At 43.9% G+C, this 14,787-nt stretch overlaps 1 protein-coding gene across 2 annotated transcripts in view; it reads left to right on the top strand.

The window, feature by feature from the left end:
- The first annotated feature begins 329 nt into the window (after positions 1–329).
- Positions 330–14,787, top strand: part of LOC1279945 (uncharacterized) — a 39,799-nt gene continuing 25,341 nt past the window's right edge. The window contains exon 1 of one of the 2 annotated variants that reach the window (XM_061662492.1): positions 330–483. The gene's annotated coding sequence lies outside the window, so the exon portion shown is untranslated. Of the gene's footprint in view, positions 484–816; positions 1,139–14,787 lie in introns of those variants that run through there. The other variant, XM_061662493.1, reaches the window with a different exon arrangement.

Genomic DNA, 14,787 nt, shown 5'->3' with positions numbered 1-14,787 from the left:
TGCAACCCGAATCTCGTACCTGAAGCTGATGCTAATTCCGAAACAATCTTAGTGAGGGCGTTAAAATAATTCCATAAAAATAAATAAATAGAAGCAGAGTTATGAAAAACTGATTTTGAAGAGATTTAATTCTACAAATTCAGCACCAATTTTCGCTTAAATTCTGCGCTTTGGTCCACTGGCACTGGATGACACAACCCGTTCACCATCAGCTAACTATAGGCGCGAGTCGGCAACTTCGTGACCATAATAATCTGCCAGTGGAATTTTCCATCCACTCCGCTGGCCAAAACTGATGCATTTGCTTGCCCGCTTGCCGTACCACACACACAGCTGTCAAATCGCAGCAATTGCAGAAACGTCAGGTCGCAGAAGCCAGTTTGTTTCCTGCTAATTTGTAACCCGCGAGTGTTTCAACATTCTCCGTAAAAATCTCAACTTCACAGTTCTGCCGAGTGAGCCGAATAATTACAGCCGAATCTCGTACGTTTGTTGCCGATATACCGATTATAAAGTTTTGTGAAATGAGTTTAGTTGTACGACTTATGGCGTAGCTTGTCTCCCCCTCCCGTTTAGTTTCTAGTTCAGTTTTGCGTTTCGGATTTTCGGACTCTTTCACTGCCTACCACGTTCGCTGGAAAAGAGCCGAGAACGATTTCGCGAAAAAGTGTGAAGCTCAACAAAGGAGGCAGTGGAGAAAAAAATGCGATGACGTTGACGCTGCTGCTGGTGGAAGCTGTGCCGCTCCTTCCGTGTGTGTGGTAACGCGTCGAAACACAAAACAACGCACTGCTCGAGAATGTGGGAGGAGTGTGTTTTGGAATTTTAGGGTAATTTTGGGTGGAATCATCGGCGTGGGAAAGCGGCGCAGAGGTGGACGCCCTTTCTAGAATCCTCACCTCCCCCGAAACGAACACACAGAGACGTGCACACAGTCACACTCACACACACACACACCAAGCGCAGCATTATCCATGCTTCCAGGCGCATAAAACGCTCTGTGGAGGCTGGCCAAGCATTCGATGTGGCAAATTGAAAGCAGAAGCAAACGTGACGCTGTGGTGGTGGTGCTGCGGCTGCTGCTTCTCCAGAGGTGAAAGGAGCTGCGTTCCCAAAAATTCAACCGACACTACCGAAAGTAGGTTACCCCGCTGCTTGGTGGTGTGTGGTGCTTTTGTGCTGTAAAAAAAACGTTTCCGAAAGTTTCTTCTCTTCCGTGCGTGTGTGTGTGTGTGTGTCTGTGCAAAACTCCCGTCACCCCATTCCATCATGTTCGCCTAGCGCGATATGATTTTCAACACCTTCTTCCCACGGTGCAGTGACCTTGTTTTCGGTGGTGGTGGTGGTGAGCAGATATTTGGGAGCTGATTTTACACAACCCCGTACTTCACCAAATCACAGCATGGAGAGCATAAATTTAGGTGACTTTGTGTGGTAGTGCGTTTGTGTCTGTGTGCGTGTGTGTGTGTGGGTATGCGCTTCATGCCATTTCGCACAAGTGTTGAAAGTGTTTGCGCTCCTGTCTGCACATGTGTGCGTGTGTGTGTATGTGTAAAGCATAATGAGACAACAGGATTTGGTGTGTCGTTGCTCCGGAGTATATCGCCTTGTCCCCCAGCATGGTTTGGGGTGGAGAAAATAGGCAAAAACAAAGAAGCCCCAACATCGCCCCCTGCAAGCCCAATCCAAGCAAGCGCGTGACGATCCTTTGTTGTGTTTTTGGGGGGCAAAGTGAATGCCATTGACAGTTGTTGTTCAAGACAGGGAGAGCATCACAGATGAAACAAGCTGCATGCGTGTCTTGCACGTGGTGAGTAAGAATTTACAAAAAAAAAAAAATAAAAAAATAAAATAAAACCCCCTAATGTCTTTCACCTTAAAGCAATATTATTTTGTTTCACCTTTTTTGTTTTTTAGCTGCACGGGGTGGGCATTAGAAACCAAACCAAAAAGGGCACACGAACACACACGCAGGAAATTGAACCACCCCGCTAATGGTGATTAGTTTGTTTATTTATCAAACTTTTGTAGCCGCCAGCCCTACTTTTGTTTACCTTTCGAAAACAAACGAAACCAACCTCCCAATCCTCCCCCACCTGCTGCTCTTTGCCGGCAGCACCACCTCCCTGTGGTCGGGTATGCAAGCCATGTAAACAGCGCATTGAAAAAGAGAACGGGTCAAGCGAAAGGTATACATAGACGCCGGGAGCATAAAACTCTGGCTTGTTTGTAAAAAAAACGAAGGTGTGTGTGCGTGTTTTGGTGTGTCGATCTATGGTCAGCATGGGACGCCGCGCAAACCCTTCAAACAGTGGGTAGGAAAATATGTGTTGCTGCGCGGACCAAATGCGTATAATTTTCAATTGTAAGCTCCACGTGTCATCGAAGGTAAAACGTGGCTGTGGGTCTCACAGTTTTGGTGTATGTGGAAGCGAAAATTAGCGCCCCAGGTGTCCTAAATGGCCCAGGTCTACTTTAGTAAAGTCTGGCGTGTGGTTTGATTCCCCCGACGAACTGTCCCTAATGGCATGGATTGATTATTTGGTTACGTATGGTATAAAAAAGAATAAGATAGGCAATAGAAGAAGTCAACGTGCTGTTTATAAAGGACGTCTTAAAAAAATAATAGAAATCGAATTGCAAAAAGAGTGAATAAGCACAAACACTTCAAAATTTTCCGCATCGGAATAATGATATTCACCTTTTGCCCTATTTAAGGTTGCTTTTCACATCCTTTTTGCTGCCAACGGTGCACTGTGATCGGACTGTGTGGGTGTGAGCCTCCGGTGAGCATAGTGCAGTCCCCTCGTGCTCTGTCTGTACGCCGCGGCAGTAGCTACCCAGTTGGTGTGTGCAGCAGCAGCAGCAGCACCAGGTCAAGGCTTTATTTTCTGCACCTGCGTATCGGAGTTTGGTGTTCGTAGCAGTAGGTAGCCCCAATCTGGGCCCCAAGCTCCATATGATTGGTTTAAAGTTCGTGTCTTTTGCTTGATGCTTCTAAAACTCTTCTTTTTTATTTTTTAGCTATGCGCACGATTGCTTGAATGAGAGGGAGGGGACCGTATAGCGTGTAGTTACGGAGCAAACACACGAATCGCTTCATTGGCACGTTCTACATTAGCTACTCGATTAGCTCGACACCACTGCTCCGTCCCGATAGGTGTAATCCGTGGCAAGACGAACCGGGCGCATTTGCCCGGTCCGAGGTCGCACTTATTTCAGACCCGTTTGCGTTGCAGTGGCGATGTGTTGGAGTAATTTGTGCCGTTGGTGTGCGGAGTTGTGCTACAAACGCAACCTGCCAACCTCCGATAGTAGTGTGGTGAGTGTGTGGGGCTGTGGTTTTTGCAAAACGCAACGTGCGAAATTGCACTTCCAATCAAATCGATCCGACTCCATCCCACCCCTACAGGAAAGCTCTTCAAATGGTGTGGGAAAAAGGGAAGTGAGAGGCAAGCAAATGCATAGCTAAAACGAACGTAACGTAATCGGGATGGGAAGCAGAAATATTTCTCTCCAGAGCCGAAATGAAGCCACCGGCGGGTTTGTGCTTTTTCCATTGCTGCTTCTCCGTTCCATTGGAGAGTAGTGTGGAAAAACCCGCCCCCTGCTCCAATCCCCGCACTAAGAGCGGGAGCTCTGATGGGGGTGGAAGACTAACATTACATTAGAAATTTCCCGTTAGCCGGGGCCGGGGCACACGGAATTCCGCCGTGTGTACCGATTTTCTCGATTTGCCGGTTTGCTTTCCCGGCCCGGTGATGGTTCCCGTTCATTCGTACCGCTTTGCTGCTGGTGATCATTCGTTTGGTTCGGGTTTTTCTATGTGTGTGTGTGTGTGTGTGTGTAGTAGCGAGAAGATTTGTCGGTTTCTTTCCCTTGATCTTGGACGAGAGCAAAAGCGACGGAAACACTGCGGGTCGGTGTATGTGTGTGGCCATTGATGAAAGGAAACGATGATTTGTGACGTACCAGTGATGGCTGGAGACCATCATCAGTGGTTGAGAAATTGGTTGAAAAGGTTCAAACGAAGTAAAAAGCGATTAAGTTTTTTTTTTTTTAATTTTGATTCTTAAATTATATTTTTTTCATATTTTAGCACCAACGAAAACATCTCAGACTTTGAAATTGTGCTGTGAATATAACCACCAAACCACCAAAAACTATACATTTGATAAAATGAAGCAAACCCCTGAACAAACGTGGCTTTGCTCAAAAGAAAGTTAAACAAACCCTGACATCGTCCACCTGGAAGAAGCAGAGATCCTTCTTAAAAAATGGCATTTTTCTTACTGCTGGAAGCTTATTTTTTTGCGAGTGACGGATAAACAAACTGCGCACCACCACAACCATACGAAATCCGTCGTCTTCTATCGTTACTTACCGTAGGTCCAGAACCAACCTCCGCCCAGGTCTCCGGGGGAGGAAATATCTTGCTCGCTGAACCGTAACGACCATAAAGAACAATAGACTTAGTTGGAATACCTTTGTTTTAAATAGACCATAATTTGGGTGAGACCAGCAGCCCACCGCTACCGCCACCACCACCACTACCACCCCTAACAATCTAAATAAGCTTGCTCAGTGAACAGAGAGCGCAACTCTTCAACTGTGGGTAGCCAAGATGCAAGTCACGTGATAAATTCACGGTCAAAAGTATCGTCCAGCTGCTGGGTGTTTCCGATCGTTAGGTTTGAAAATTGTGATAGAATTAAATTATTTAATTAGATTTTCTAATATGTTTGCTCTCCTATAAGCAATAGGTGGTGAAGCAGCTTGGCTCCATCTCGTCGTCGTTTGTCTTTCCCCCCCCCCCTTCAATTGCGATCTTGTTGCTACTCTGACGCAAATCTACTGCTGCTGCTCTACATATCGATTCGCGGCCTGATCAGTCGCCCGTAACGATCTTCACCAGGTGGAACAATCTGCTTCTGCTGTTTCGCGCAACCACCTTCTCTTCGGGGTTCTGTTGCGTGTGTGCATCGATAGTTGAAGATGTTGAAGAATTTAATACTTGCACACTCACCGCCACCATCACCACCAGGAGATGTAGAGCCCATTTTTGCCTGTATTGCAATCGATTAAATATGATTTTTTAATTCGTAGAACCATGCTGCTGATGTAGCACATAAACTGCTGGTGTGCCTAGGGTGATGTATAAAACTCGCCGGAGTCTGACGCGTTGCAAAAGTTACTGGAGCGTTCAGAGCACAGACTAGCAGTCATCGATGCTTGCGGCGTATCTTGCAATTGGCAGAGCTTCTGCAGAGGCATTACAGCGACGTCATCCGTGTCTAGAGTACATCAGGGCCCGAGATCAAACCAAAGAAGAACCACGCCAGGAGGGATGATTCTTTTGTAATAAATTTATGATCATATCTACCATTAGCAGGGGCAACCTGCTTCCCGACCCGCGCCTGCCATCCTTACCGGATCGTGGATCGGAGACCGGCCCGATCCGTTAGCTCTTTGGTATTAATGTTTTGCTCTCCTCTACCACCAATCGGTTGAGATTTTGCGGCTTGTTATTATTTTGCTTGCCAGCCTGCCCTGCCCTGCCCGGTCAGCTCACCCGGCGGTGGTGTAGTGCTCAGCTAGGCGGAAACACAACACTGGTTCGGGATTCCGCACCACTGACTTCTTCTCTCTGGTGCTGCTTTCTGTGAGTGTGCGTGTTTGAGGTTGGATCAGGTCGCAAAGGGAGAGGCAGAACACAATCGCCGTAATGAGTTTTAAGACAAGCGGTAGAAATTGATTATGGCTTTTTGATTACAAGTGGGGAGTTAAATTTGTCATAAAAAATATTAGCTTGTTTACTGTTGGTTTTTGTTATTATTTTTCTTTTGTCTTAAATTACATTAAAAATTGGTATTAAATATATCCCACTTATTCATTCGAAATCGCAACAAAATTGGAAAGAGTATCAGCCAATTTTGCAGTCGTCAGCATGACTAAATTGGAACAATCACACGTTGATTAATTATTTTTTTGTTCTCAACATGGTCGCGGCGTACGTAACCGCCACTGTATCAATGGGTTCACATTTGTTTGTTTTGGTTAAGATTTTGTATCGTATTTTCGTACGCAACACCCTCTTCCAAACGCCATGTCGAGTTTATTGACATTTCCTTGATTGCAATCTTCGTCTCGGAACGTTTAACACCCAGCCCCAGACGCGCACGATTCAACACACGCTTTGGTCTTCTTTTGCGCGAATTCTTTCGCCTATATTTCGCGGACGTGTCGCTCGTGTTTTGGCCACTGCTGGTGAGCGGTGCGTTATGGCGTGAAGAAAGACCCACGAGATGATCTAGCTCACTGTGCAGCCCAACCGTACCGTCCGTCCAGACACCGTTACTGTCTTTTTTTTCTTGGGAAAATTACAAAAATAAAAAAATGGATGAATCATAGCGACATGTTGTCGTGTGGTTAGGATTTTTCTGTCCGTTTTTTTGTATGTCTTTTTTTAATGTGTATTTTTATCAGCCTGTTTGTATCCGTGCCGCCGTTGAAACTGGATGACAAACTGTGGCTGCTCGCATTTTAATGAAAGCTAATCGATGAATTGCAGTTTTAACAGCGCCCTCTTCTTTTATAAGCGTTTAAAAGATCGTAAAGTTTATCATTCATTATTACAGTGTCGGTTTCGGTAGATTATGAAACAGTCGACGTTCAAAAATGTGCAGTTATGTGTGGATTGTGATTTTTTAATGACACTTTCTGCGGTGACGATTTAGGTGAGAATACAATGATGAGATAAAAAAACTACCGCTATCTTTTAAACAACGCATTATGCACGATCGAAATACAACGCGGTGCAATATATTCGAAAGTTTTGGCGTGTTATATTGGAAATCAAGTTGCGTGTTGCGTTGCTTTTGGACGCAACAAACTATCTATTAGTGTGTGTATGTTGCGGCAGTGGAATAGTGTCATCAGTATGCTCTGGAATCAACACAAGGAAGGACTGAGTTCAATTCAGCCTAGAACCATTGGATTGTTTGTTGAAATTGTAAATATCAGAAGTCTTAAAAATAGGCGAATAACAAACTTTTTAAAATCCAACTTAGAAGCAAAATTTGTTTATTCTACAAAAAATGTTTTGAAAAATATGATCATCGAAATGAAGTCTGATGAAAGACTTTCTATAGAATATTATATTAAATTTAATCCTGATCAAGCTATCTAATAGCTCTTCTAATACCTCTGGTTTGCATTGCTTAGAGATCATGTTTTGCTACGACACACTTAATGATAACCCCCTTAAGGTAGAATGGAATGGACATGTTCAATTTCCAAAAGCAAATAAGCATGTGCAAAACAAAAACCCATTCTTCCCCGGCGGTGGAATTCATTTTGCGCACTGTTTCCTTCATCGCCGCCCTATCGGCGAAAGCACCGGAGACAACCATCAGTCACGAAGGTTCACCATCGCCGCTCAATTACTTCATTAAACATTCATCGGTACATTCCGCTGTTTCTGTGCTGTGTGTGTGCGTATGCCTCGGGAGGCGATTTAAATTGCCCGCTTGTCTCCGCGCACATATGCTAACCAAGCCGCGAGCGTTTATCCGTGGATGTATGCGAGTGTGTGGATTAAGCGCGTACTTCGTTTCATGTATGGTCAGTTTCATTCGTTGGAGCAAAACATATTATTCAATGAATTGTTTTTAGCGCTGGCGGGCTAGGCAAATGGGGAGTGTAAATCGGGACAGTGTGATGGTCACCGGGGGACGTTTAATTGCATTCTTGCAACGGTTGGGTCGTTTAACGGTAGTGGCTGTTGCTCAATGAAATGCGGTTATGGTTACCTTGGACTGTGAATCGAAGAAAGTGGACAAGCATAATGAGTTAATTTTGGTTTGTTAACCAAAATAATAGTAAAATTACAATTCAGCTTCGCTGCAAAAGCTACAATCGTATGATTTTATAGATCTATAAAGCTATGTATTTAATGCCAGTGAAGTATTCCTCTTCGACAGGTATTTTACACCCCTTCAATCCGGCTCCATGTGGATTCAATAATTTTAAAGTCTTATTTACATAGACGAAGGTCACCGCAAGAAGTGTCACCAGTCAATTAACGCTTGCCCGCCGTTGTATGTGTAGTTAAAGCATTGCATCAAAAGCGCAAAACAGGCAAAAGCAATAGAAAAACGAATAAAAAAATCCATTTGGAAAAGGTCACGACCCAGTTTTGAGGCTACGCCTATAGTGCACTATTGATGACTGCATGCATCGTCGGTAAACGTTATTTACATGTGACAGCGGTACTGTTTGCACCCGTATGGGTTTAAATTGCACAAAATAGTAAAAAAACCATCAAAATGGGTCGATGGCGAAGAGAGCGTGCGTGCATGCTAATTTCTCCTTGACATGGTTTATCTTTGGTTTTGTTCGTGATACAGGACATTTTTTGTTGTTGTTTGCTGGCCTTTAGAAATACTATTAAAACACAAGTTTTAAAAATTTAAAGTGATCTTGTTTACTGTGAGTGGTTTAGTTTTGGTCGTGATTGAATTAATTCTTCTGTTGCCTAAAGCGACTCTAAAAGACCTTATTTTGAACTTCTCTCCTCATTTGTTGTCAATTATGCAGTGTTGGCACATAAATCTCGAAAAGAAGGCAGCCATTAAATTAAAACAATGCCCACTGCATGTCAAAACACCGACGGCCAGCAACTGTTTTTGTAAAAGAAGAAGAAAACGAAGGAATTTTGTCGCTGGGCCGGCCGCCAGACCATTTACGGACGGGGCTACAATCAGATGCAGTTTTGCTTGGGTGCTGCGTCTGTTGCAAATCGGCAGCACCAGCTGCATTTACAAGCAATGAGGAAACGATGTAAATCGGCACAAGTACGCTTTGTAGGTGATTACAGGTGGTGATTAATGCCACCCAGTGTCGTAGTTCTCGTCGCGAGCTTGGTGGCAGTGTTTGTACGAACGTACCCAGACACAAGTGGAATTGCGTTAGTGGGACACGTTTTTGGTTGAACCTCCCTGGCGTATCGCAAGCACCCTTAAATGGGTTACACAAACAAAAAATATCATCACGTACTTCAAGTCGTCTCAAGGCACGGAAACCTGACGGAAATGTAGCGCATACTGTAGGTGCTTGCCAATCACAAGATATCATTAACGATTCAGACAATCCTCGGAAAACCGTATGAAAATAATAATAACAGTAGAAGCGGTACATTGTTCAAAGCATATTTTGCTAATAATTGATGTATTGAACGCACTTTGCATAACTTTAGGCGCAAAGGAAATGTGTTAATGTTCATAAATGAATATCTTCAGGCGCAAAGTAATGTTTAAGGCTTTAATTAAATTGAACCTAATTCAATCACTTCAATTTAATCTGAAACGAGTTAGAGGGACTCTGAGAAACCAATAAAAAGGGATTGAAGGACAAAAGTTAGCTTTTGCTTTACCAAATTTAGCTCCAATCAATATATCCCTCATTGTTTATTCATATTTAACTTCACGTCAATCGAATTATGATCGATGCCGCTTTGAAGTTTCGTGTTCTCTGGATCTCATTTTAGGATTTCCCTTTCAATCAGCGTCCCATTTCTTTCCATCAAAATGTCGTTTCCTCAGCTATTGTTTTTCCATGCGTGCGTCATACTATGACGTGAGAAGTTGTTTCTGTTGGAATTGGATTTCCACTTTTCCTCGTCACTCATTTAAATAAGGTGAAATTGATCCGAAGAATGGCTGTCGGAGTTGCAGCTGGTGGCATTGGGAGCGGTGAAGCCCACGTTCGTCGTTAATGTTGATCATGTGAAAATTCATTCACCTTCATCTCTTTTGCTCAATTTTCTTCGCGTCGGATTGTCTGTCTTGGAATAAATGCACAGCTTCCGCCGAGCTTTCATCCGAGATGCCTGAAGGCCTAATGCTTTGTTTTTGCGCCGATCGAAGAAATTGGACTCAGCAAGATCGCTGTTTGTTTATGTGCGGCGAGGAGTATGGAGTTACTTTCGAATGCACAAGCTGCTGCTGTGGCCAGAATTGATCGGTGGTGGGTGGTGGTGGTGTTGGCTATGTGTGAAGTGTTGCATATTTCTGTTGTGTTAATTATTGCTGCATTGGTTAACTCTATAAACTGCTCTCTTTTGTGCGCGCTGTTTGTGTTAGATCGAGATGCCCTGGGGAGGTATTGTGAAGATGAAAAACAACCATCTTCCTGATGGTGGGAACCAGCGCACATTCGGAATCGGGTGAAACAATTTCTTCCCCACGTCGCTGGCCATTCAGAGGCAAGAAAGGATTTATTGATTCAAATTAAGCTTAGATTGTATAATGGGAACAGGCACAGCTGCCCATAGAGAAAATTCCATGTTGTTGAAGACCGATACGATTGACACTGCATTTCCATCGTTAACATCAGGAAGATATAGAACACTTGCAACCCTTTACTTCACTGCATATACATACATTGTACTGCGAGTGGTTAATTGTTATACGGCAAGCTTTGTCTCAGTTGCTCCAGTATCTCACACTTTGTCGCCTTTCACTTTCTCACAATTTGTACGAGGAAATGATGACGATGATGCAAGACGTCCAAATTGTGCATCTCTCGGTTTGGTTGCTGAAGCCAATACTCCTGCACGATGCACCAACTGGTGATCATTTCCGTGCATTGACTAATTTGTGCGTGGGGCTTAATTAATTGGTGGAGCAGTGGTGGTAGTCAAGCGACTAGTTACAGGCCTCAATCGTCTTATTAATACACTTCTCTTACAACATATTGTTTGCTAAGAATGATTCAAATTAAACCAAAAGAAACCTAATTCGATTGTATGCTCCCACACCCAATTCTCACTGTTCGTCAATTAATTTCCCTAGTCTGATTTTCCAAAAGACAAAGGAAATATATCTTATCCAGTTCGTAACAGTTAATTTTAACTGGCCTGCGATACGAGATAAAGGTTCATATTGCATTTAGACAGGCTGCTTTGAGAAAACAGTTGATTATTATGACTTTTTTCTCCTTTTTGATGAAAGTTGATGATGATGATCATCATCATATCATCTTGCGTGAGATTGATGCCCGTTTTCCTATGACGATCGAGTGCGCGTGCGCACGTGGCAAAGTCGGCGGGAAATGAGTTTTTGCTGATTATACCGAATTCTCACCCCACAAAAAGAGAGAAAGAGAGATCACTGCGGCATGTCGTAGCAAAAATGAAATGAAGAAATAAGAGGAAACGTATTTATTTCCTAGCGGTTGGTGGAAACCATTGACGTCGCCCGGAAAATGCAGTCACGGTGGCGAGTTAATGAGTCATCTGCGTCATCGAATGCCCGATTAAGAGCGGGCTTGAAATCGTTGTGAATTGTTTGCCAGAGAAGAGGTCTGCGCCTGGTTGTAACGGATTAATGGCTCAAACTCGCAGAGCTCCGCGTGCACGCTTGATTAGGCTATCCGCGTAACAAGGTTGCTAATGTGGCTGTGTGTGGTTGTGGGTATGCTTTTCTAATGCTACTTTTACGATGTTGATTGCTTAAATTTGGGTGTGTAGAGAGGGGATATCAAAGCCACGGAAGTAAAGTTGGAGACTTCTTGGAGCATTGTTCGGTTATGAAGCTACTGGAAGAAGTTTGGGTAAGCGTAGGCATGTTCATTTGTTGAGATAGATGGGTCGTTAAATTAATAGATCCTGAAATAAAAAAGATATCTTTAATCTTGATTCTTTTGAATGCCCTCTCATAATGCAACAAAGCCTTTGGACACATAAAGTATATCTTAAATGCATACTGCATTATATTATGTGACTTTAGGTTTTAATTAGACCATTGTTACTCTCAGTATACTAAGTTGGTTACGAATCACATGGAATCATAGCTCTTTGATGTGGGAGTTCCTTAATAACATGCACTGCCGCACAGGGGGATGGGCTTGCCTATCTCCTATTCAGCTTGGCGCTAGATAGGACCAATCGGGACTCGAGGGTGGAGACTTCGGTAACCATCTTCTATAAGTCATCCCAATTCCTGGCATATGCTGATCGGGCGGTCCCGTGGTACAGTCGTCAACTTGAACGACTCAATAACATGTCCGTCATGGGTTCAAGCCTAGAATGGACCGTGCCCCCAAAGGCAAGGATTGATTATCCGGCTGCGTAGTATTGAATAAAGTCTCGTAAGCCTGTATAGGCCGGCATGTCGCGTAGGACGTTACGCCAAATAGAAGCTGATGATACAGACATCGATGGTCTGCGGCTCTCCTATGTAGCAGAAGCCTACGGCGCGGGATCGTGAGCAGTTTCGGACACTTCTGAGACAGGCCAAGAACGCAAAGCGGTTGCAGAGTGCCGGATAAACAAGTAAGACGTACAAAAAGATAGGCTGAGCAAACGTCTGATGCTTGGCTAGAAAGCATAAATATGGTATTTAGAACGCTAAGGAGTGAATCATCTGAGGCTATAAGTTTGCCATGTCAAGATCTAGATCGTTCCTGTTCAGATACGTCGAGCAACTAAGTAGGTTCCTTGAGATTTGTATAAAATCCACATACACGCAGTCATATCTGGGCACAGAATTGATAAAGATACGGCTCTATACCAGGATCGACGTTAGCGACAGGTTGTTTAAAGCGATTCGATTCCTTAGGAATCAAACCAATGGGTTGAAATGTACCTCAAGTGATCACAACAAATTTTGGAGTACGATATCCATGCTTCTAGTAGGTTTGTGTCTGACTACTACGGTTTGGAATTTGAATCTTTAAATGTGACTAATTCATAGATGCTCCACCATCTGTTCAAATGGATAGTTTCTTCCACATTTCTCCAAGTAAAGGAAGGCTGTTTCTATCCAGCTATCATGATCTCTTGATGGATTGGATTATCTGGAGACACTTAAAAAGATTCCAAATCACGAGGCTTTCTTGAATTATTATAAATCCGTTCCTTAAGGTGCATCTTTGATATATTAATGAAATACAGAGTATTGCTAATCTACTGAGAAGAATGGATAACAGAAGAGAGATTACCTAATTTTGCTTTCTTCGGCACCTGTAGCATAAATCATTCAAAGCATACAAGTGAATAAGAAGTCACGCAATACTTTGTTTTTGTCGTAGTAGTAGGAAACATAACCAAACTGCACACGCGATCGTCATTTCGCGTGTAGAACGAATGTAACGCGATCCGCAAAAAATGAAGCCGGTATCGTGTGGGCGTTTTTACCATCGTGGACGACTTCCTCGCATCGTGAAGTGCGTCGCATGATCGGTTCGAAGAAGATCGGCCTTTTCCGTGCTGCGATCAGTATCGGTGGTGCGATCACCATAACAACAAACACCGGCGGTGGCGGTGTATATTCCTTTTAACATGAACCATTGCTGCCGCCATGTGCGGTAATACTCGGCTTCCACCCCCAAATCAACCCCGTCTAACTGTTCAAATTAGATAACAGCAGCGGCGCAAAATGCGAAGGAAGCACAAAACCACCACCCCCGAGAGTGTGCGTATGTTGCTCGGGTGAAAGAAAGAAGGAAATGAATCGTACCAGCGCGCGCAACAACACCGTCCGGTAAGAGTGTGTGAATACCGGGACTTGAGTGAATTTAATCGTACACTCACTGCCCTGCTGTTAGTAGGGTTAAAAAAGCACAGGGGGACCTTTGTGCCGGTTCACTAATTACGCTAATCGCGGAGTCCAGAGGTCGTGTTCCGCTCGATTAGTGTCGGTTGACTCGCGAAATTGGTTAGGTCGCGCAGCACAGCATATGGTTGATGTTATGCTCCAGTGGCGTTCACTACTTCTGCACGGCACTTTATTGGAATATCACCGCGCGTCCGTGATGTGTGCCTCATCCGGCTCGGAATATGGCATTGGCCATTTATGCTAAGCGCACTTGATTATTGACCGTGCCCAGGCTTTAGTGTAATGTCTTTTTTTCATTTCCTTTGCCTCTTTGCAACACTGCTTAAAAGGATCATTTTGTATTACATTTTCTTGTGTGTTTCTTTAGATGTTAAATAAATTGAATTGACGTGAGTACTCCAAATTTACAACATCTTCCACGATGCTAATGCTTTAAGATCGTAAATCAACAGCTCAGGCATGATTTGCAAACTGTGCTGCAACGGCTACATGCGGCACAGATTGATCGCTGCAGATAGTCCATCCATTAGTTGCGAACAAATTGTACAATTAGTGTCACGAGGGTGTGCGATCAGCGTCTCCATTTTCTCCCTCCCGATCAGCAGCATCCATCAAGTAGTGCTTTCCGTCTGCTGCCAATCCTCTAGCGAGCTTCTCGATGGTACACGGGGGGCATATGTTAATACAACCTAGTGTGATGATGATAACTTAGCATCATGGTGGTGGTGGTGGTTTGATGTCGTGATGCAACGCTGCGCAATTCGCGATCCTCCTTAAACTCCCCAAATGGGCATCTTTATTGCCTTCAGCCTTTTTTTCTCTCCTCCACTGTACGAACACTGATCGCGTGCAATAAGAAGATGCATGTGTGATTGCATAAATTGTCGCGTGCGCACTCTGCCTTCTTCATTGATTGGCCGTGTGGTGTCACCGCGCGATCGTTGTGGAATGCATCTTGTGTGTTAGTGGAGGGACTTTACTTTTGCTTTCGAAAGCGTGAACGTCTTCCAACACCAACTTCTTCAAGCTGAACAATGTTTGATAAAGCAAAGGTTCGGTTGTTTACAGGGAAATCAAGGGTGCTTTTGTAAGCGCCATTATCACTCTGGACCGAAGGAGGTTAGAGCACATGGACAAATATTTGTTTGAATAATGTCATATAATTTTC

This window comes from Anopheles gambiae, chromosome 3, assembly GCF_943734735.2.
Source record: "Anopheles gambiae chromosome 3, idAnoGambNW_F1_1, whole genome shotgun sequence".
In the NCBI taxonomy this organism is placed as follows: domain Eukaryota; kingdom Metazoa; phylum Arthropoda; class Insecta; order Diptera; family Culicidae; genus Anopheles; species Anopheles gambiae.
Note: the sequence above shows the minus strand (reverse complement) of the source record. Positions and strands in the feature narration are given on the sequence as shown.